The 24,102-nt window shown below is 42.9% G+C and overlaps 1 long non-coding RNA gene across 1 annotated transcript in view; it reads left to right on the plus strand.

Moving 5' to 3' along the window:
- Window positions 1–411: 411 nt before the first annotated feature.
- The window catches only part of LOC107969500 (uncharacterized), a 46,153-nt gene continuing 22,462 nt past the window's right edge, over window positions 412–24,102 (plus strand). The window contains exon 1 of the long non-coding RNA XR_008536595.2: window positions 412–598. This is a non-coding gene — a long non-coding RNA (uncharacterized LOC107969500). The remainder of the gene's footprint in view (window positions 599–24,102) is intronic.

Raw genomic sequence — 24,102 nt, forward strand, 5'->3', positions numbered from 1 at the left:
CCACAGGATAGGTCCCATGAAGATTTCCTAAGTTGACATGATTTAATGAGGTAGCAGATTTTAGAAGCTGGGAGGTAAAGAAGGTTTAGGGATGTCCATGGAGAAGCTGGGAGCATACTGCTCTGACGGTTTGTAGAAAGTGCCAGCCACTGCACTGTCTCCACACTTGATGCCTCTCCAAATGTTGATTTTAATGCTCTTGGAGTTGCCTTGATGGTTTGGACCTCTAGTTTGAACAATATCACTGTAGACCATATTTGATGTTACTTCCCATACACTAATATCAGAATCCTGAAATATAGGTGTGATGTGGTTTGGCTGTGTCCACACCCAAATCTCATCTTGAATTGTAACTCCCATAATTCCCATGTGTCATGGGAGGCACCCAGTGGGAGGTAATTAAATCATGGGGGCGGGTCTTTCCCATGGTGTTCTTCTCGTGATAGTGAGTAAGTCTCACAAGATCTGATGGTTTTAAAAATGGGCGTTTCCTTGCACAAGCTCTCTCTCTTTGCCTGCCATCATCTGTGAAAGACATGACTTGCTCCTCCTTGCCCTCTGCCGTGATTATGAGGGCTCCCCAGTCATGTGGAACTGTGTAAGTCCATTAAACCTCTTTTTCTTCCCAGTCTCAGGTATGTCTTTATCAGCAGCGTGAAAACGGACTAATACAACGTAGAAGGCGCATTTCTGCTGAAGGGTCTTAGATCTTCCAGATTCTTTCAGATTTTGCCTGATCAAACTCCTTCACTCTCCTAAAACAAACCAACCAAAGTAACAATAGAGCAATAGTAACAAACTCTTCAAGTAACAATACAACTGCTGTGTGTTTATAACTCCCTTGCTCTCTAGAGACCCCTGTGCTTTGATATTACCAGTTGCTCTTTCTCAGCTTAACTCCGAGGAAGAAATCAACCAAGAACCTTGGGAATCAAGTGACCAAGGGCAGAAAGCAAGAACGGTGCAGTGCAAACATGGCCTGCCTGGATGTTTGCTTTGGTTTAAAGAGTTACTAGGGATAGTATACTAACCTTTTATTTTGCAGGGGCCTTTACTTTCCTGGTAAATAGCTGTTTTTAAAGTAGCAGTTTCTCCATGTGACTGGGCAAACAGATCCTTAAAATAGATCTGACCCTTCTTTCTGTGGATCAGCCAGGGTGGCAGCAGTGACACCTGGGCCACTGGTCCCAGTTGCATGCCAGGAAAATAATCAAGCAGTAGTGTCTGGGTACTTTTCTATCCAGGGCGCAGCTGTTTATCTCACTGCCTCTTGAAGCCATAGCCTGTGGTGGCCCCGACTACCAACAAGTAGTAGACTCCACACACAAGTGTCTGCAGCCCCAGGCACTGAGAGAGACCCTCCCAGTGGGGCATGTGCAGAGACTGCCTCACTGGCCTGGAGTAGATCACTTTGGTTTCACAGACTCTTTTTAATGTGGTTTTCCATAGCAAGGGCAGCTAAGTGGGGTGGAGGTGAATATGGGGACTGGGAAGAGGCCATTCATAGTGGTTCCTACAAGGAACAAGGTCAGTGTCTCCCCTTCCCAACAGGAGCCTGCTTTTGCAGTTGGGGGTCTGTTGCTAGTAAGTTGACTGGGTCATGCCTAGCCCTCAAGGCCCTGGATGCTGACCATCCTCAGCCTGTTTTTCTGCCCCCCTCCATATGTATTTCCTGCTGGAGTAAGACCAGCTTTTTACAGGCATTCCCCAAAACATACACATACGTGAAACTTGTGCCAGTCTTCTCTTCTGGCCTTTGTTCATGCTGTTCTTTCATCCTGGTAAGTTTTCCTTTCCCCTGTATCCATTCAAATCCTTCCCACATTTCAAGGTCTCGTGTAAACCTACTGCCTCCGTAAAGCCTCCTCAGAATGTTCCTGTTTGGCCCTGGTTCTTGTCTCATTTCATGTGGGTCAGTTCAATCTCCCCATGTAGTTTGCAAGCCCCAGGAAAGCAGAGTCTATGTCAGGTCCTTTAAAGGTGTCACCCACATCCCCTAAAATAGCTCTCATTTCCTGTATCACTTATCTCTCCTTTGTAATTCACTGTTTAAAAAAATACCTTTTTTTCCCCCCATAAGTGACTGGGAATGATGCTGTTCACTTCTGAAATGCCCATAGCTACTAGCACAAAGCTGGTGATCAATAAATGCTTGCTGATTGGATAATTTATCAATGGCCTATATTGAAGAGAGAAAATAGTAACTAAAATGATAAAAGCTTGAGCATGATCCATAATTCTTACTTTGGATCCTTGAAGATGAATACGTCTAAACACATAATGGCCTTTTCATGCAGTTCTCTTTCATTTAATTGCTTAAAGAGGGAGTTTGACTCCAGCCTCTCTTATATTCAGCTACAACCATTCAAACTAGTAAACTTTAAATGAACATCCTCACTGTACTGGATCCTGCTCATGGGATCTGAGGCCCTGCTCCTGGAGAAGAGAGTGGAAGAGGCTTTATTAGTCACCAACCAATCATTTCCCGCTTAGCCCTAATGGGGAGTAAGCATGACAGCTATGAGCAGTAGCCACAGGCTGTTTAGGGCAAGGGAAAACACAGGGAAGGAGATCCAAGGGATGCGAAGCTGGAACGAAGGATTTCAGCTTCCAAGAGCACAAACTGATTGATTCTCAAAGTACATATCGTAACCTGAAGTGATTCATGACCAATTATGCAAGTGGCATAGCAGACACCAGAACCAAATGAGACCTCCAAGGGAGGGAAGCCAGGCCAAAGCTCTCTCTGGGGAGCAGCCAAACCTTCAACAGTCATGGAACAAAGTCAGGAAAAGGCCCTGAGAAGAGCTAAATTTATCCAGGTTGCCTGCGGTGCCTGAGGGCATGAACTTCAGGGAAAAAAGAGCAAATGAGGAATTACTCATATGCCAGAGAGAGAGAGAGAGAGAGAGACCAGAAAAGACAGGACAATAGCTATGGCTGGTGGTTTACAACAGCACAAGAGGGAAATCTCACTAATGTTGACCAGCAGCAGCTGCCTAGCCATATCACTCTGCGTGTGTGTGTGTGTGTGTGTGTGTGTGTGTGTGTGTTGGTATGGGTGTATGTCTTTAAACTGAGGACCTTTATACTAGGGATTTAGGGTGGACAGAAGATCAGGAACCACATCAAGCTTCCACTACCTCTGATGGCTCCTAGAAAGGTAGTATTTTCCCAGAGAACTGCGTAAACAGCTGAGAGTTACAAAGGCAGGCCAGCTCATACCCAATGATTGGAGCATGCAATACCCAGGGTACAATAGCTTGGTGACATAATGGTAGAATCCTACCTACTGATGGATCACAGAGAAAATGCTGAGATCATTGTCAGTCTGGACAATGTTTCTAATTTGGAAGGAGTTGGAGGAAGCCATGATAATGGGTTATCTTGCCTACTCAAGGGTGGCTTTCAAAAGTAAGGTGGGCAGGAGGAAGCAGGAGATGACAGAGCACTTGCTGAGTAGCTATTGGTAGTTTTTTGTAAATACGCTTTCATTCAATCCTTTGAGGTAAGTATCATCTCCAATTTATAGATGACAACACTGAGACTCATGGAGTTTACGTAATCTTAACAAGGTCACCCTGATGATAAGGATTGAAGTCATGGTTCCAACTTAGGCTGCTTGCTCCAAAGCCTGGGCTTTTTCTACCCTACTGTCGTGGTTCCTAGCTCTCTCTACACCTCTCAAGTCTAAAATCCCAGCCAGAGAGAACCTCCAGGGAGAGCCTAGTGTAATCAGGACATGGGGGATGAGATTGTGAGCTCTTTGCTCATAAAACCTCCTGCATCTTGGACCAATCAAAAGCTAACAATCAACCAACACCTTCCCTGGGCCGACCAACTACTTTCCTACTTGGAATTTCTTCCAAAGTGACATTTTTTTAGAAAATACACTTAATGAGATGAAAGGTGACTGTTGTTGCCTTTTCTCTTTGCTTTTAGCATGTGATAACCTTTCTTTCTGGTCATGTCCCAGTCTTCTTGGTCTTTGCCCTCAGCACTGTGAAAGTGCATATTTGCCCAACCTTTATACCACGTAGCTCTGAGCAGCACATGTTCTGATCTGGACTAAGTTCACTTAGCAGAAGAGTGGGTGGCCTCCTACTGACCCTTTCTGGAAACACCTATCTTCAACAGGTTCTCCTGAGGCCCATCCTGGTGGCAACTGTGCTAGGATGGGGGCAGAGTGGGTGGGAGCACATTTCTCTACAGGAAATCCAGAAACAGTCCCACCAGCTTCTCCAGGATTGACTTTAAATGCCTTCACCCTCCCTTAAATCCTCCCACTTCCTTCCTTTTATCACTTCAAGCATTAGCTACATATCATTGTAACCCATGTTCAATACTCAAGAGGAAAAGAAACAATCAGAAACTCACACGTTGGCTTGCTTATTCAGAGACTAGGGTCCATTCTAGGAGTTCCCTGTATTTTCCCTTAGTCTTCCCATCCTAAGGCTGGTGCTCCTTGGGATTTGGGCATCTTCTGTTCTCAGTGTATTCATTCTCCCCGGGCAATCTCATCCTTTATTATGACAATGATCACCATCTCAGATCTCTCTCTTCTTAGACCTCAGCACCCACCTCTCTACTAGACACCTCCATTTGGAAGTTCCTCAGGACAAAATACATGCTCAATAACTCATTGCTGAATGCATGGATTGTTTAAACCCCCCAAAATGGGCAGCTCAGGCAGAAGTAAGCCTCTGATTTGTTGGATTTTATAGTTCCCCCTTTATTTTATTTTAATTTATTGTTATGGATTTGTGAGGCAGTTTGGAGTGGTGGAAGGATCAGAATCCTCACAATTACAACTCTGTTTAGATCCTGACCTTGCTTTAACATCTATTTCTTTTTTTTTCCTTGAGACAGAGTCTTGCTCTGTCACCCAGGCTGGAGTGCAATGGCACGATCTCGGCTCACTGCAACCTCTGCCTCCTGGGTTCAAGTGGTTCTCCTGCCTCAGCCTCCCAAGTAGCTCGGATTACAGGCACGCACCACCATGCCCGGCTAATTTTTTTGTATTTTTAGTAGAGACGGAGTTTCACCATGTTGGCCAGGCTGGTCTCAAACTCCTGATCCACCCGCCTCGGCCTCCCAAAGTGCTGGGATTACAGGCGTAAGCCGCTGCGTCCGGCCTTTGACATCTATTTCTATCTGTCTATCTGAAGGTTACAGGCTAAGCTCTGAACTAGGCAGTATGGAGCCCCATCCAGGATTCTAGATCTGGTTCTGTTGCAAAACGGCTCTGTAGCTTTGGGCAAGTCACTTTGCCTCTCTGGATCTCCTAGTCTCTGAATAAGCGAGCCAAGGTGTGAGTTTCTGATTGATTCTTTTCCTCCTGAGTATTGAACATGGGTTACAATGATATGCTTGAAGTGACAAAAGGAAGGAGGTGGGAGGATTTAAGGGAGGGTGAAGGCATTTAAGGTTAATCCTGGGGAAGTTGGTGGGACTGTTTCTGGATTTCCTGTGGAGAAATGGGCTCCCACCCACTCTGCCCCCATCCTAGCACAGTTGCCACCAGGATGGGCCTCAGGGGAACCTGGTGGTTGGATCTCCTGGTTGAATTGCTAAGCTGAATTATCTAAGACCCATCTAACACTTACCTTTCAGGGTGAAGCATTCTAGCACCTGTAGGTAGGAAGTGTTTTTCAGACTAACTAACTGATAGTATTTTTCTGGAAGGAGATACTACGAATCTCAGCAACTTGGAAGAGTTCATTCTGTTTTTCTAAAACTTTGTTCAGACTCTCTGAATGAGGGTGAGAACTAGAACTAGTTGTTGTTTTCAACACTATCCAAAATTCAGACTTCTGTCATGGTAGGTGTCCACATAGCAGGCTTAAAGATGAATGTGAAAATATCTGTCTCCACAGATGCCTATGTTTGTCTAGCTTGTCCACTTTCTTTCCTTCTGATACACAGATTTGCAGAGGCAGCTGTTGCCTGAATACACAGGCAAGAGTTTCTCTGCATGAGGCTTAGGCGGCCCCATTTCCCCACAGGATCCACCGCCACCCCTTCGGGTGTGACCACTCAATAAAAACAACACACTATAAAAAGTGTTTTTAAATCCAAAAAAAAAAAAAGAGTTTCTCTGCATGGATGATTGGCTGTAAGGGAGCTGCCACTGCAGGTTGATAACTGCTTGACAAACATGCCAGACACAAGAACCATGGCTCTAAGTTAACTTTCCATGTATTCACCTCAGTAGGTATGTATAGGGATGCTAGGTGTTTGAGGGATACTATTTAATTCTGATAGTAAATTTATTTAAATTTTATTTTGTTATATATATATATTTTAATAGAGATGGGGGTCTCGCTACATTGCTCAGGCTACTCTCGAACTCCTGGTTTCAAGTGATCCTCCCACCTCGGCCTCCCAAAGTGGCACCTAGATCTCATTTAAATTTTAATCAAAGTGACACAGACCCTGAATTTAAACAAGTTAAATGTGCTAAAAACACTTAACTCAGCAGTCCTGTAGCCTCCTGACCACCTTCTCCATGTCCTGTTCCCCAGAGGTACTTGCATTCAAATCTTTCACTCTTTCTAATGATATGTACTTTCATATTTTATTTTATTTTTTATTTTTATTTATTTATTTTTTGAGATGGAGTCTTGCTCTTGTCGCCCAGGCTGGAGTGCAATGGCGCAATCTCAGCTCACTGCAACCTCCACCTCCTGGGTTCAAGCGATTCTCCTGCCTTAGCCTCCTGAGTAACTGGGATTACAGGCACCTGCCACCATGCCCAGCCAATTTCTTTTTTTGTATTTTTAGTAGAGACAGGGTTTCACCATGTTAGCCAGGCTGGTCTCAAACTCCTGACCTCAGGTGATCTACCTGCTTTGGCCTCCCAAAGTGCTGGGATTACAGGCCTGAGTCACTGTACCCAGCCATACTTCCATATTTCAAAGAATATGCTCATACTGATGTTGTTTAATTAATAATTTGATACTACTATTATTAGACAGGGTCTCATTATGTTGCCCAGGCTGGAGTGTAGAGGCTATTCACAGGCATCACAGTGCACTACAACCTCAAACTCCTGGGCTCAAGCAACCTCCTGCTTCAGCCTCCTGAGTAGGTGGTACTACAGGTGAGCACTACTGTGCCTGGCTAACTTGAAATAATTTAAACATTTTATTGTAGATGAGGTTTTAGATCTCTATTGCTCCCTTTTTCTTTTCATACGATTCCAGTTCCTCCAGCAGAGAAGTCAAATAATATTCAGCATTTAGATTATTATGACTATTGAAAGATTGTTCATGCTAAGCCAAGTATTGGATTATAATTTCAATTTTTGATTTTTTAGGTAATTAATGATTGCCTGCTTACATCTTTTGTTTTCTTATTACTTTTTTGTTTCCTTTTTCTTTTCTTTTCTCTTTTTTTGAAACAGGGTCTCACTCTGTTGCCCAGGCTGGAGTGCAGTGGCATAATCACGGCTCACTTCAGCCTTGACCTCCTAGACTTAGGTGATCCCCCTACTTCAGCCTCTCAAGTAGCTGGGACTACAGGCATGCATCATCACACCTGGCTAATTTTTTGTAGAGATGGGGTTTTGCCATGTTGCCCCAGCTGGTCTTGAACTTCTGGGCTCAAGTGATCTGCCTGCCTTGGTCTCCCAAAGTGCTGGTGTGAGCCACTATGCCTGGCCCTTAATTTTTTTTAACCTATGGCTAAATCCCTCTACCCCATTAAACATCCTCTCTGTATAAAGTTCCATGTGGTCAGAGCAGGTGTCTGTGGAGGATGGAGATACTTTTACATTCATCTTGAAGCCTTCTGTGTGTACAGCTCTATTTTTTCTTTTTTTTTTCCCTGTAGACCTTCCTCCAGGAGCTTCTGTCTTCTTGCTCCACTTTGGGTGATCCTCCAGGCCTGTAGCAAAGCTGTCCTTGTGGGACTTCCCTTCACGGTCATCCCAGGAATTTCCTTCATCTTTCTCTTATATTGCATTCCCTATTTCCTGCATCCCATGTTTTCCCCTTTCTTGGTTTACATTTTCATTTTGGTTTCATTTTATTTTCATTTTGTCACAGTCTCTAGAAATCTCTAGTAAAGGATACATAGGAGGCAAATTTTTAAAAAGTTTTGTTTGTATGAAAATGTCTGTATTTTATGTTCACATTTAATTGGGACCTTCAGTTGGTAATAGTTGAAAATAATTTTTCTTCAGAAAAACATTTTTTCATCTACTAACTTTTAGTGCTGATATTGAGAAGTCTATTGCTATTATTATCATGTGTTTCTATGGAAACTATTTTCTTCCTGGAAGCTTTTGATTATCCCTAGTATGTTATAATTCATTGTTTTTATTTAACAGTAGGGTTTGTCAGAGCTGGGTGCAGTGGTGGGTGCCTGTAATCCCAGCTATACGGGAGGCTAACAGAGGATTGCCTGGGCCCAGGAGTGAGTTCAAGACCAGCTTGGATAACATAGACTCCATCTCAAAAAAAAAAAAAGTAAGATTTGTCAATGGATGGGCTACATCTTAGGGTCCTTAGGTGGCAAGTGGGCTTTTCCATACACACAATTGGTCTTATTTGGAAGACAGGAAATGCAGTGCAAAGGCCAGGACTTTGAAACGGGGTCAATGAACTTGTGTGGTAAAAGTTTAATGCTTTTCCTTCTGTCATTTAGGTGGTTTCCGCTCCCCTCCTCAACCATTCTTTCACTTTAGAAATTATCAAAGGGATTAGATAAGTGATTACCCCCTTGGGGTAATTTCAGATTCTGTCAGAAGCCTGGAAACTTGGACAGGATGTGAGGTTGGAATTTCAGTTCATTGAGCCTAAAGAGCACCCTCTTTGAGGATGGACACCAACAGCCACCTGGAAAAGACTAGAAGAATCCAATTCCACTATCAGTGGAATTGGAATCAATGTGATTATGCCAAGCAAAAGAGTGAAACTGTTGTATAGATATGAACTCCTGATGCTGTAAGTTTTTTACATTTTGTTTTCAAGACAGCAGCTTCTTGCAATATCACTCCATGATTATTGCTGTCAATCAGGAAGTAGCCTGTAACAGCATACTCATATAGAGAAATAATAGATAGCATTGCCTGCAGATAAGTTGAAATGCCTTCTCCCTGCTCTGAAAACTAGACATTTTCAGATTTCATTTATTTATTTTTGAGATGGAGTCTTGCTTTGTCCCCCAGGCTGGAGTGCAGTGGCATGATCTCTGCTCACTGCAACCTCTGCCTTCGGGTTCAAATGATTCTCCTGCCTCAGCCTCCCGAGTAGCTGGGTTTACAGGCACCTGCCACCACCCCTGGCTAATTTTTATATTTTTAGTAGAGACGGGGTTTCTCCATATTGGCCAGGCTTGTCTCAAACTCCTGATCACAGGTGATCTGCCCACCTTGGCCTCCTGAAGTGCTGGGATTACAGGTGCCAGCCACAGTGCCCGGCCTGAGTTTTCAGATTTTAAATGAAAGGTACCTGATCTATGCTCCTTCTTCTAGCCACAGTCTGCCATGTAAACGTATTTGGTCTGTTCCTGAACCCAAGGGGAATTCTTTTCTCTTTCATCTATCCATCCATTTATGCATCCAATCATCTACCTTTATCTTACCTGCCTGTCAGACCAAGTCTAAGAAGCTTTGCTCAACTATTTAATTCTACTGATTTCTCTTTTTTTTGAATACCTGCCACATAGTTATTGCCATCCCTCATTTTAGCATGTAGCAATTCATGACTTAGATTGACTTCAGTTGTAGTCACAAACACAAATGCCTACCAAGGGCCAGGCGGATGACGTATCTGAAGTCTGCTCCGTGAGTCAGATAGACCTCTGGGGACTGTGTGAACTGGAGAATGGGTGCTCTCAGTAAGGGACAGCTGCCCTTTACTCCAGTCAGTTGCTGCCCACCAAAAATCCAGGTAGATGTAGAGCTTCCAGTTTTTCAAGAGAGAACAGATGTCCAAATTTTTATGACTTTTTAAAGTGGTGGTTTAATTTTACAAAATCACGGTGTAGGACAAACACAATGTGTGTTTCACACTGTACATTTGCAGCCTCTGAGGTGATGAGCTTCTTGAGCTTATTGTTTCTGAATTCCATATGGCAGCTCATACATTAACTAACATATACAGTAGGTGCCTGATAAATGCTTGCCACCCTTTCCAGAGCACCACATCCAAGCCAAGTAAAATTATTGCCTCAGCTGATTCTCTGTAGCCTGTAGGTGGTGTAAAAAGAAATTTTCCCCTAAAACTTATTTATATATTAAAGATACCCTCCTTGCCCCCAAACCTAGTGGGGCTTGATGTATTTGCTTAGCAGGTTAAATGAACTATTAGTGTATTTAAATGTTTTTTTTTTTCTTTTCTTTTTTCTTTTTCTTATTTTTTTGAGAGACAGGATCTCACTCTGTCACCCAGACTGGGGTGCAGTGGTGTGATCACGGCTCACTGTAGCCTCAAACTACAGGATTCAAAGGATCATCTCACTTCAGTCTTATAAGTAGCTGAGACTACAGGCACATGCTGCCACACTCAGCTATTTTAAATTTAATTTTATTTGTTGTAGAAATAGGGTATCACTTTGTTGTCCTGGCTGCTCTCGAACTCTTGGCCTTAAGTGATCCTCCTACCTTAGCCTCCCAAAGTGTTGGGATTACAGGTGTGAGCCACGCACCAGGCCAGTGTGTTCTTTACCATCTTTAAATGAAACCTTCCCTCAACCTTCCATTCCTCTACGGCTACCACTAATGGTATAAACTTGCCTTTTATTTATCACATCATTTGCTTTTCTGTTATCCTTCCACATATACTGCTCTGCAGAAATCACGCTCAGTAGGACCACCAGTGACCTCTTCATTGTTAAACACAGTGGTGCCAATCAGCCCTGGCCATCCTCTCAACTGACTTGAATCAGCTGATAGCATTTGATACTGTTGATCATTTCCTCCTCCTTAAAATTCCCACTTTTCCTGGTCTTTGCAGCTTTACTCCCTCCTACATTTTCTTCAGTCTTTCTGGATGCTTCTCATCAGGCTCCTTTTCCTGCCCAGTCCCTAAAATGCTGATTTTCTGCTGGTGTCATTTCAGGCTGTCTCCCCTCTCCCTCCACACATTCACCCTGGGTGACCTCATCCTCTCCCATGACTCTCCCCCTGCATGAGCGCTGATGATGCCCAGTTCCACCATCTCGCTCCAGACTCATCTAATCAGCTGCCTTCTGGCAGTGTCTGTCTCCATTGATACTTCTCACTCAGCACGTCCAAGGCTGAGCTCATCACTCTCGCTCCACCTCCCTTCTCCTCTTCCTGCATCCCTGTCCTCTGTGAGCAGCATCGCCATCTACCTTGTGGGCTGGACGTGAATCCTGAAACTTCCTCCCTGTGTTGGATTCTCCAGCGAGCACAAAAAAAGCACAGGCTTGGAACACCAAGGAAACAAACACAGAGTGCCAAAAAATTATTTCAAAAGTGTGTAGTGACTTACATGCATGTTTATAGCAGCACAATTTGCAATTGCAAAAATGTGGAACCAACCCAAATGCCCATCAACCAACGAGTGGATAAAGAAACTGTGGTGTGTGTGTGTGTGTGTGTGTGTGTGTGTGTGTATACATATATATATATATATATATGATGGAATACTGCTCAGCCATAAAAAATTATTAATTAATGGCACAGCAACCTGGATGGGATTGGAGACTATTATTCTAAGTGAAGTAACTCAGGAATGGAAAACCAAACATTGTATATATTCTCACTCATAAGTGGGAGCTAAGCTATGAGGATGCCAAGGCATAAGAATGACACAGTGGATTTTGGGGACTCAGGGGGAAAGGGTTGGAAGTGGGTGAGGGATAAAAGACTACAAATTGGGTTCAGTATGTACTGCTTGGGTGATGGGTGCACCAAAATCTCAGAAATCACCACTAAATAATGTACTCATGTAAACAAACACCACCTGTTCCCCAAAAACCTATGGAAATAAAAAAAAAAAAGCTTAAACAAACAAGATTGTAGTGCTTTTAAAAAGCATCAAAAAGCCACCCTAGAAAAAACAAAGCTTATTGGCTTTCTTCTACTTATTTTACGATTAGACAGTACTTTTATTGTGGATGTTGTATACAGGGTGGACATAAACTTTCCAGGCTTAGAGCCACTAATGTTCTTTCTACAGCCTGATCATCCTCAGCCACCCCTTCTCCATGCCCAATTGGTTCCTAAGCCCTATTGATTTTGCCTCATTGACAGCAGCTGAACCATCGCTAATACTGTCTTAGGGCTTCTGGTTGTCTGTGACCTGGATTGCTATAGCGGCCTCTTGACTAGCTTTCCCTTCCCACCCATCTATCACAGAGATGTCATCTGTTTCTTGTATGTCACTCTTCTTCCTAAAATCTTTTCCTTGCCATCTAGTAACTTCAAGGGAAGTTTCAATCCCTTAGCCTAGCTGACAGGCTGTGTGCTCCTTTACCTCCATGCTACTATTTCACATGCAGCCTTCACTCTAGATTTCCTACATTTACCCTACTCCATGCACCCCTCCCCTCTACCCCTCCCCAGCTTGGAAGGGTCTGTGTGACAAGTGAGAGAAAAGGTGGGAGACTCTTACCCTGTGTTCTCTAGGGAAAAAAAGGAATTCTCCCCATTTCGAAAAAGCCTCCAGAGGAGAAATGATCAGACATACAGAGAGTTCAGCCAAGAAACATTTTCCTTCTGCCCTGGGCTTGTCTTTTGGTCATAGCTTTTGCCCTTAAAATGCAGGTAGATTTGTCACTGGGGCCACATGCAGAAGAGGGCCATTGTCTTCTTTCAATGTTCTGCTCAGTGAGAACATCTTCATGTCACCAGCCACGAGCAAGCCCGCTCAGCTGACACAGCTTATGTCCTCTATAAACAGGGCCCGGGAGAACGCTCTGTGTGCCTCTGGTCAGTAGCTCCGTGGCTCGGCCTTGGCAGGGAGAAGGGCATTACTCACTGGACCCCCGTCCTCTCCCCAACATTGTTTTCCCATTTTCACCAGCGGACTGAAAGGGGGATGGGGGAGGAGGGCGGGAGAACACAGGAGAGTGGAGCTGTTTGTTTTCTCCTTCCTGTTAACAATGCAACATCTGTTCCCCAGCCTGGCAGCTGGACCAAAGTGAATTGATGAGAGCATTCGTGCCTCTGGATCAGGGGGTGGAGAGTGGGAGAGGGAAGGAGGGAGGGCTGCCCCAAGGGCTGAAGCCTCTCTGAACAATAACAATAGCAACAATCATGAGAATATCTTCAACACCATTTGGCAGGCTGACTGTGGAGCCCACGGAGCCCGTGGAGCTGGGTAATTTGATGTTCCAGCAGATCCACGTATTATAACGAACACACCGAACAGAGATCTGAGTGCCTTTTTTTTTTTTTTTTTAAGAATCGCCCAATTAAAGGAATAGTGTTTACCTAGTAAATATCTATTTTGGCTCATGCACAGTGATAGAAAACATCTTTATTTACCTAAGAATGAATCTGAGAGAGGTGAAGCTGACAGAGGTGGAGTGACAGCAAAAAGGCAAAATGAGGGTTAACGAGGCAGCAGTGAGGAGAAGGAAGGGCCCACCTTCTCCTGGCTTCCTCCTGCCTCCCTCCTGTTCCTTCTAGTTCATCTTTGGCTACTTCCTTCTCAGCTCTGGTGTCTACTGGTGGCCTGTCCCGGGCTCAGTCTCTCCTCTACCTGCACTTACTCTCAATGTTTTTGTCTAGCCTTATGGCAGTGGGATCCACCTAAATACTGACCATTCCCAATTTATACCCTTGACTCAGACCTGTCCCCTGAAGGTCAGCCTCATGTATTCAACAGCCCACTTACCATCTTCAACTGAGTATCTAAAGTCATCTCAAAGCTAAGCATCACCAAATGAGCTTCTTGGGTCATCCATCCACCAAACTTGATCTTCCATAGTTTTCCTCATCTCAGCGAATGGCAATTACATTCTTCCTGGACTCTTCTCTTACTCTTATATCCCACAACACACTGTAGGCAAAGCCTGTGGGCTCTGTCTTAAAAATGCACCCCAGAACCCGGTCACTTCTCCCTGCCTCGACTACTTTGTTCCCTGTTCTAAGCCATCATCAGTTCTTTCCTAGATTATTACAACAGCTTCCTGACTGGTCTGCTTCCGCCTTTGTGCTGCCTTCCTCTTGCCCAGCCTGGTCTCAACACAGCAGGCCGAGAGACCCTGTAAAACCATGATTTTGATCAGATTCCTCCCCTGCTCAAAACCCCCATATGCTCCCCATCGCAGAGAAGTCTGCGAGGTTCTCTCCAGTCTGGCCTCCTGCTAACCCTCTGACTTGTCTCACTGCTAACTACTTCAGCATTGCTGGCCTCTTGTGTTTCTAGAACATGCCAGGCACTCCCAGCTCCAGGCCTCTTCCTGGATGGCTCTTCTCTCAGATGTTTGCTTATCTTGCTTTTTATCTTTATGTCTTTACCCCAGAATTCCCTACCCTCATTTTTTGGTCTATTTTTCTCCATAACACTTGTCACACCTGAAAAGTTCCATCTTCCACTGATTTATTTTGTTTATTTCCACTTCCCAGTGATGACTGTACTCTGTGCGAGCAGGAATGCTTATTGTTTTGGACTCTGCTGTTCCCCTGGCACTGGAACAGTGCTTGGCACACAGAAGGCACTCAACAAACATTTGATGAATGCATGAACTGATGAATAAACAAACAAATAAATAAATGGATGCATGAATTCTGCTTTTGTTTCTGGCAGAATGGCTATGATATGGTTTGGCTCTCTGTCCCCACCAAATCTCATCTTGAACTGTACTCCCATAATTCCCATGTGTTGCGGGAGGGACCCAGAGGGAGATAATTGAAACATGGGGGTGGTTTCCCCCATACTGTTCTCATGGTAGTGAATAAGTCTCACGAGATCTGATAGTTTTATCACAGGTTTCCACTTTTGCGTCTTCCTCATTCTTTATTTGCCTGCTGCCATCTGTGTAAGATGGGACTTGCTCCTCTTTGCCTTCCGCCATGACTGTGAGGCTTCCCCATCCACGTGGAACTGTAAGTCCAATTAAACCTCTTTCTTTTATAAATTGCCCAGTCTCAGGTATGTTTTTATCAGCAGTGTGAAAATGGACTAATACAGGCTAGATTGCTAGAGGCGCATCCTACACCCTCTGAACCAACGAGAAAGTGTTGAGTGTTTATTTTGGGTGTAGCATCTCTCTTCCCCTGAAAGAATGGTGGGTCAGAAAGGCAAGGTGGACTCTTTGGTCCTGGGGACCCATTATGGCTCTTGGGGAAAGGAATGTGGGGCTGCCCTCAGTAAAAATCATGAACAAAGACTTTTGTTCCAGTTTACTGAGCTACCTCCGGTGACTTTTTCAGATTGACTGCTATTAAGTAGTCTTGGGAAAAGGCAGTAGATTACAGATGAGGGTGATATGAGGACAACTGTCACAAGACACAGGAGAGAGATGAAGAATGGAAGCTGTCAGGTTAGGGCCTGAACCCTATTCCTCAGCAGGCGGTCGTGACCCTTTGCTCTGTAATCTCTCTTGAAGCTACCTGGGTCCTTGGACAGGGGTGACCTTTCATATGATTTTGATTCTTGACTCATCTCTTTCCATCCTTTAGAGACCAGGGCTGAAAGAAAGAAAATGTGACAGCGTGGCTTTTCCTTGGGTTAATCAAAGGCTTACATTTGTACAATTTGCTAAGAACTTCCATATGGACTCCTTCAACATTGTTTGAGGGCCAATTATATGCAAGGAAACTGTGCTAAGTATTAATGATACTAAAGACAGCTTTAATACAGCATGATGAATGCCGTGAAATGTTAATGTAATTAAAGCAACACCAAAAGGTTGGTGAAATGTTAATGTAATTAAAGCAACACCAAAAGTTAGGCAGCTTATTCCTTTTATGTAGGTTAAAAAACAGATTTAGAGATTAAGTTGCTCAAGAATACATTAGAAGAGGCCAGGAGTGGTGGCTCATGCCTGTAATCCCAGCACTTTGGGAGGCCGAGGCAGGTGGATCACCTGAGGTCAGGAGTTCGAGACTAGCCTGACCAACATGGCAAAACCCCATCTCTACTAAAAATACAAAAATTAGCTGGGCATGGTGGTGGGAGCCTGTAATCCCAGCTACCTGGGAGGCTAAGGCAGGAGAATCACTTGAACCAGGGAGGTGGAGGTTGCAGTGAGCCCCACCCAAACCTGGGCAACAAAGCAAGACTCCATCTCAAAAAACAGAAAGAGTACATGAGATTAGAGGATCCCTAGGAAATGGATTTGACCCCATATGTTCTGGTGCCCAGTCCAGTGCTCTGACCTTTATGTTATATGCTATTCAAGGGTGCCTTCCTCAATCATTTTCTAAGCCTACACATAGTCACACTAGTGCGTGGCCTCAGCTACCTGTTCTAGAAACACCAAGCAAAGAGGTGTATGAGATTGTTTGTCTTGAAGTCTGCTTGCTGTGGTGGGAGATAGGACCCAGACATCCTTCAATTAGGATTCTTAGGTTTCTGTAACTCACAATTATCTCAACTCTGCCACTTGTGATTGACACTGATGAAATTTTTTTAAGCTTTATAAGCCTCAGGTTCTTCATTTGTAATATGGAGATTATAGTTCCTATATCAAAAGGTTGTTACAAGGATTAATGAGCGTATAGTTATAAAGCACTGTATTAGTTTGCAAGGGCTGCCTTAACAAAATACAACAGATGGTGTGGCTTAAGCAACAGAAACTTACGCAAAAAATAAAAAAAATAAACCAACAGAAATTTATTTCTTACAGTTCTGGAGCGTAGAAGTCCAAGATCAAGATGTTGGAAGGGTTATTTTCCTCTTTTATTTTTTATTTTTTTTTTGGGACAGAGTCTCATTCTGTGGCCTAGGCTGGAGTGCAGTGGTGCAATCTTGGCTCACTGCAACCTCTGCCTCCCAGATTCAAGCAATTCTCCTGCCTCAGCCTCCCAAGTAGCTGGGATTACAGGTGTGTGCCACCATACCTGGCTAATTTTTTGTGATCCACCTGCCTTGGCCTCCCAAAGTGCTGAGATTACAGGTGTGAGCTGCTGTGCCCATCCTGGGTTAGTTTCTTCTGAGGCCTGTTTCCTTGAGTTTTGGATGGCCATCTTCTCACTGCCTTCATATGGTCTTTCCTCTGTGCACCCTTAGTGTACCTTTGTGTGCCCTTATCTCTTCTTTTAAGAACACTGGCCAAACTGGATTAGGCCCACCCTGATGGCCACATTTTAACTTAATGCCCTGTCTCCAAATACAGTTACATTGAGAGAATATGGGTGTTAGAGCTTCAACATAGGAATGTTTGACGGACACAATTCAGGCTGTAACAACCACCTAACACAGAGCTTGGTATATAGTGTGTTAAATAAATAAATAAAAGTAAAACCTAACACTTTAATTGAATTTCTGTTCTCAGCCTGTGCAGCTTCTTAGGGATGGTGAGTCCTGTATGCTCGTTACCATGTGTGCTCCATCACACTTCTCCCTCGTAAATGCATCTCTCTCAAACTTCCAGAATGGTTCCTAGTCCTGTTATTTTTATACTGCTGGGTTTTGGCAGATTCTAAATTTACTCACTTCATATCCTTTGTGATTTTCTAGAATTTAGAAATATCCTCTCTCAGCTTTTAGCTTTTCAGATGGAATGGTCCCCGGCACAGCAGAAATATCCTGACCTGGGAGTCAGGAGATCTTGGTTCAAGCCTCAGTTCTACTGCAAACCAGCTTTGGACAAGTATCCTCAACTTTCTGAACTTCTGATTGTCCAGATAAAGACAGTGGGTGGGTGGGGGAGGGGAATGGACTAAGTGCTACAATTTAATATTCAGTGAACATTTCACAGAACATGGTAGATAAAAGCATGGACTTTGGACTCAAGACAGATGTGGCTTTAAATCCCACCTCTACTACTTTCTAGTTGAGTACCTTTGGGCAAGTTACTTGAGCCCCAGTTCCTCATCTGTAGAATGAGAATAATGGTACCTCCTTTCGTAGGGTTGCGGTGAGGCTTACATGAAATAATGCATATAGAGTTCCTTCAGTATAATGCTTGGATGTGCAAACTCCCTTCCTAGCTTCACTGTATTACTGAGCCATCTTTCCCTGTGCTTATCTTTCCATAGAGCCAGCAACCAGACCACACACACTCTCTGCTCCGGGTGTAGCAATAGATTGGTTTTGTCTGAAGAAAGAATAATGTTCTCCGTTTTGTTGCTGGTTCATAATGGTGTTCAGCATTTTGATTTTTTTTTTTCACTAAAGTAATACATTAGTCTCATGCTCTCTGTGGGTCATAAATAGATCAATTCAACAGCAGGGGCCGGGTGCAGTGGCTAATGCCTGTAATCCCAGCACTTTGGGCGGCCAAGGTGGGTGGATCACCTGAGGTCGGGAGTTCAAGGCCAGCCTGGCCAACATGGTGAAACCGTGTCTCTACTAAAAATACAAAAAAAAAATTAGCTGAGCATGGTGGCGGGCACCTGTAATCCTAGCTACTTGGGAGGCTGAGGCAGGAGAATAGCTTGAACCCGGGAGGCAGAGGTTGCAGTGAGCTGAGATCATGCCATTGCACTCCAGCCTGGGTGACAAGAGCAAAATTCCATCTCAAAAAAAAAAAAAAAAAAAAAAAGAGAGAGAGAAAGGAAAAAGAAAAATTCAACAGCAGGGTGAACAGGCACACAACAGTGCAACTGCTCAGTTAAGGCCTTCATTATAATCAGGATATGAAAATCAGTGTCTGCAAGATTTTTTCACTGGGTTTTATTATCATACTTTTTATAGTTTCTTGTTATAGCAAAGTGTCAAATCATTTCTTTTAAAATTTTTGTCTAACCTTCATTGCAGTATATAATAAAAATTTATATGAAGAAGTAATATTAACTTTGCAGTATTAAATCCATTTTCCTTTCAATCCATAGGACAAATGAAAAAATAGAAAAAGTGTTATGCCCTCCTCGTTGTCAGTCAAGGCAAATATTTAATTAAAACTTTTTCTTGGTCCCATCTCAAGGGCTGACAGATGTCTAACCCGTAAGTACAAGTCACAGATCTATCCTAATAGCTCTTGAGATCATTGCTGGAGGATATGGTTGAAGGTGGTGGTAAGAAGTTGCATCCTGCTTAAAGTTAGTGACTCAATTTCAAATCAAACGGGTAACAGTTAGGTTTCAGCTGGGAGAACATTTTGAAGTTCCAGGTTTATTCCACTTAGTTGTTTTTAAAATCAGAGGTTTTAATGCAGCTGAATGTTCTTTAAAAAATACTTCTGGCATTTTGTAAAAAGAAAGTGCACCTAAAGGGATGTCAAATATCCATCTAAATTTGATTCCCAAATGATAGTTTCTCAAGCGTTTAAAGACAGTTGTTATGTCTTGTGGGCATCTGCAATTTTCCTGGCTAAATTCTTCAGCTCCTTCAATGACTTCTAATGTGACAGCATTGCCCAGTTCTGAATGTCTTGTTCAGTTGTCATTCAGTGTGCTTGTCAACCTGAAAGTGATGAAGGCACCCAGAGATGAACTTACCACTTCGGATGTGGATTGACCTGTGAAAAATGAAGTCATTCTTCTCCCATCCCTCTGTGGAATTTTACACTTCCATGAACCCTAGCCACGTAAGCATTAGTTTGTCAACAACATCACAATATTAATTTATACTTTCTTTTAGTCAGCAAAAACCTCTAAATGATCTGCTGTTATTTCCTTCTCCCTAATAAGAGTAATTTAAAAAACCTTTGGTTTTGAAATAATGATAGATTTTCAGGAAGCTGGAAAGATAGTACTCAGAGGTCTGGAGTATCCCTCCCTCAGTTTCCCCCAGTGGTTACATCTTACTTAGCTATAGTACAATAGCAAACCCAGGAAATTGATATTGGTACAATGTGTGGGTACAGTTTCATGCCACTTTATCTCTTTTTGCCTTAAAGGAATAATCTGAGCTCATTAAATAACAAACCCTATAACTACATAAGCATCTTCAGATGCCGTCCTCTTTTCTCCCATTTTGGAATCCTTTGTAACTATATTGTCAGAATTGAACTTTTGAGAGCTTCTCATTTAACTTGAACTTTCCTCTCTTAATATGTCTTAATCCTTCTCCAGACCGAAACAAAAAAAAAAAAAAAGAAAACAAAACAAACCAACCAATGAAGCAAAATCCTCCTCCCTCCGTTCTCCCCATATCGATAAATTGGCACCACCATTTGCTCAGTTACTCAAGCTCAGTTCTGAAAGACAAGCTTACTCCTCCCCTTCACTTATACCCTTTATCCAGTCCATTAGCAAATCATGGCAAATCTGCTTTCGGAATTCATCCAGAAGCCCCATCATGACCATCCCTGCCACATCGAAGCCACTGCCACTCTGGCCTCCACCACTGATCTCTGGCCTCCTCACTGACCTCTCCTCTTGCCTCCTTCCAGTCTGTTCTCCCCAGTGAGCATACAGAGAGCCTTCACAGGAGTAATCTAAGTCACTGGCACTCTTCAGCTTAACCTTGCCAGGGGCTTTCCACACAATAATAGCTAAATACTTATTTATACCGCACTTATTATGTGCCGAAGGATGTTAGTGCTTTACAGATTGTCAGTCTTCACAACACTCCTGTGAGGCCAGCTGTGGCATGATCTACATCCTACAGCTATTATACATCCACCTATCAGAGAGGGCATATGACTATCCTGAGGTCTTACAGCTCCCATGTGGAAGAGTCAGGATAAGACCTCCACAGATTAGCTCTGGAGTGCACTCTATGCCGTCCTGCCTTGTGCCTCACCCACAAAAGAATTCACATTTGCATGGCCTAAAGGACTGCAGCATCCTGCCCTAGTACCTCCCTGACCCCATTTCCTACCACTCAGCCTCCTCTGTACACATTGGCATCTTTGCTGCTCCTTTGACATGCTAAGAGCATAGCAAAACCCTCTGCAGCGGCACCCTCCTGCAGCAGCACTTCCCTGCAGCAGCACCCTCCTGCCAGCACCCCCCTGCCAACACCCCCCTGCCAGCACCCCCCTGCCAACACCCCCCTGCAGCAGCACCTTAGTACCTGCTCTTCTCTCTGCCTGCAATACTCTTCCTCCAGAAAGACTCATGGCTTGGCCTCATTTTATTTAGGTCTCTGTGCAAATGTTTCTACCTCAGACAGATCTTCCCTGACCACTGAAATAGCAGCCTTCCATCCTTGCCACTATCTCCCGAGCTTGCTTTATTTATTTTTAAAATAAACATCTTTTAGGAATAGCTCCTGATTTACAAAAAAAAAAAAAATTGAAAAGAATAGTACAGAGTTCCTATATGCCTCACATTGGGTTCTTCCAATTATTGACATCTTATTTTGGTATAATACATTTGTTATAATTAATGAACAAATATTCATACATTGTTACTAATGAAAGTCTACACTTTATCCAGATTTCCTTAGGTTTAACCTAGTATCATTTTCTGTTCCAGGATTCTATCCAGGGTACCACATGATATGTAACTGCGATCTCCTTAAGCACCTCTTAACTGCCACAGTTTCTCAGACTTTCCTTGTGTTTTATGACCTTGACAGTTTTGAGGAGTACTAATTGGGTATTTTATAGATTGTCTCTATATTGGGATTTGTCTGCTGTTTTTCTCATGGTTAGATTGGAGTTATATGTTTTAGTTGGGAAGATCACGGGGGAAAGTGCCATTCTCATCATATCATATCAAGGGTACATACTATCGACATGACTTATCACTGTTGATGTTGACCTTGATCATCTGCCTAAGCTGTTCTTTGTCCTGTTTCTCTACTCTAAAGTTATTCAAGTTACTCCCCCACAACCCCTTTTCATACTGTACCTTTTTGGAGGAAGTCACCCTGCACAGCTCATACTTAAAGGATGGGGAATTAAGCTCCATCTCCTTGAGAGTGGATTATCTCCATGTGTTATTTGGAATTCCTCTCTGCCTGGAAGGTTTCTGTCTTCTCTCCCCTTATTTATTTATTTATTTATTCAGTCATTTATGTGTACCAGTGTGGACTCATGGTTATTTATTCTGTACTTGGGTTATAATTCAATGCTACTTTATTTACTTTCCTGCTCAAATTGTTCCAGCTTTGGCCCTGGGAGCTCTTTCAGTTTGCTGCTGTGTCTCTTTGATGTACTGCCATCAGTGTGGGGTTGTTTTGTTTCTCCATTTTTGAGTACTTTCTTACTTTCTGGCACTGTGTTTTAAGCTTATCTTGTATATATCCTACATTAGTCCTAGAATCAGCCATTTCTCCCAAGAGTTTGCTTTATTTTTCAATAACACTTATCACTACCTGAAATTATATGGTATATTTGTTTGCAAATTTGCTTTTTATTACTCCCTCCCCCAATAAACAGCAGGTTCTGTGAGGATAGGAACTTTGCAGTATTCCTAGTTATTGAGTAGTGCCTGATACAAAATATATGCTCAGTTAACTTTTTTGAATCAGTTTCAGAAGTTGGTTGTTCATAACTCACAATTTACTTTTTGGCACATGGGAGTTTTGGCTGTCATGGTTATTTTTTCCTAAAGTTTTCCTCATCTTTGTAATCCTGATGCCTCCTTACTTGTTGATGAAAATTAATTCTGGAATAGCAGTTCCTTTATTGCTTCTTTAATTCTGTATCCAAAATAAGAATTTAGAGAAGTTCTGTTTTTTTTTTTAAAAGAAAATGAGACATGCAACTTTTTTCCAGATAACTGAAAACAATTTCCTACCACATCTATATTTTCTTTCTTTTTTTAAGACAGGGTCTTACTTTGTCACCTAGGCTGGAGTAAAGTGGCATGATCGTGGCTCACTGCAGCCTCGACCTCCACAGCTCAAGCAATCCTCCTGCCTCAGCCCTGTAAGTAGCTGGGACTACAGACAGGCTATATATATATGTGTGTGTATATATATATATGTATATATATACATATATATACACACACATATATACGTATATATACACACATATATACATATATGTGTGTATATATACGTATATATGTGTGTGTATATATATACATATATACATATGTGTGTGTATATATATACATATATACATATGTGTGTGTATATATATACATATATACATATGTGTGTGTATATATATACATATATACATATGTGTGTGTATATATATACATATATACATATGTGTGTATATATACATATATACATATGTGTGTATATATACATATATACATATGTGTGTATATATACATATATACATATGTGTGTGTATATATATACACACACATATATACATATATGTGTGTATATATATATACACACACATATGTGTGTGTGTATATATATATACACACACAGAGTCTCACCCTGTCACCAGGCTGGAGTGCAGTGGCGCGATCTCAGCTCACTGCAACCTCTGCCTCCTGGGTTCAAGTGATTCTCCTACCTCATCCTCCCGAGTAGCTGGCATTACAGGCACACACCACCACACCCAGATAATTTTTATATTTTTAGTAGAGATGGGGTTTCACCATGTTGGCCAAGATGGTCTCGATCTCCTGACCTCGTGATCCGCCCGCCTCGGCCTCCTAAAGTGCTGGATTACAGGCGTGAGCCACCATGCTGGGCCGATTTTTGTATTTTTTTTTGTAGGGATGGGATTTCACCATGTTGCCCAGGCTGGTCTTGAACTCCTGGGCTTGAGCCATCCACCTGTTTCAGCCTCCCAAAGTGTTGGGATTACAGGCGTGAGCCACGGCACCCAGCCCAAAATTCTGCTGGCATTCCCTCTTCTCTTCCTCTTTCCCTCTTCTCTTCCTCTTTCCCTTTCTAAAGAGGTGGCTACCAAATTGCCAATTTACCATGTGATAATTAAAACGCCCTTCAGGTTTCATAAATATTTATTGAGCACCTATTCTGTGCAAGGCCTTTATTAGGAATTACGGGTAAGGAAACTTTATGGCTCTTATAGTAGGGATTAATGGCAAGAAAGATATAGACAAAAATAATTAGAGCAAAGCAAAACATGTAAAACCCTAGTAAGGCAAAAGTAAAGTGCTTTGGAGGTTTGGGGCACAGAAAACTGCATCTATTTGGCCGGCAGGGGAACTGGGAAACTGTCATTAATCCTGGGAATAGT

The sequence above is a fragment of the Pan troglodytes genome, chromosome 1, assembly GCF_028858775.2.
Source record: "Pan troglodytes isolate AG18354 chromosome 1, NHGRI_mPanTro3-v2.0_pri, whole genome shotgun sequence".
Lineage (NCBI taxonomy): Eukaryota > Metazoa > Chordata > Mammalia > Primates > Hominidae > Pan > Pan troglodytes.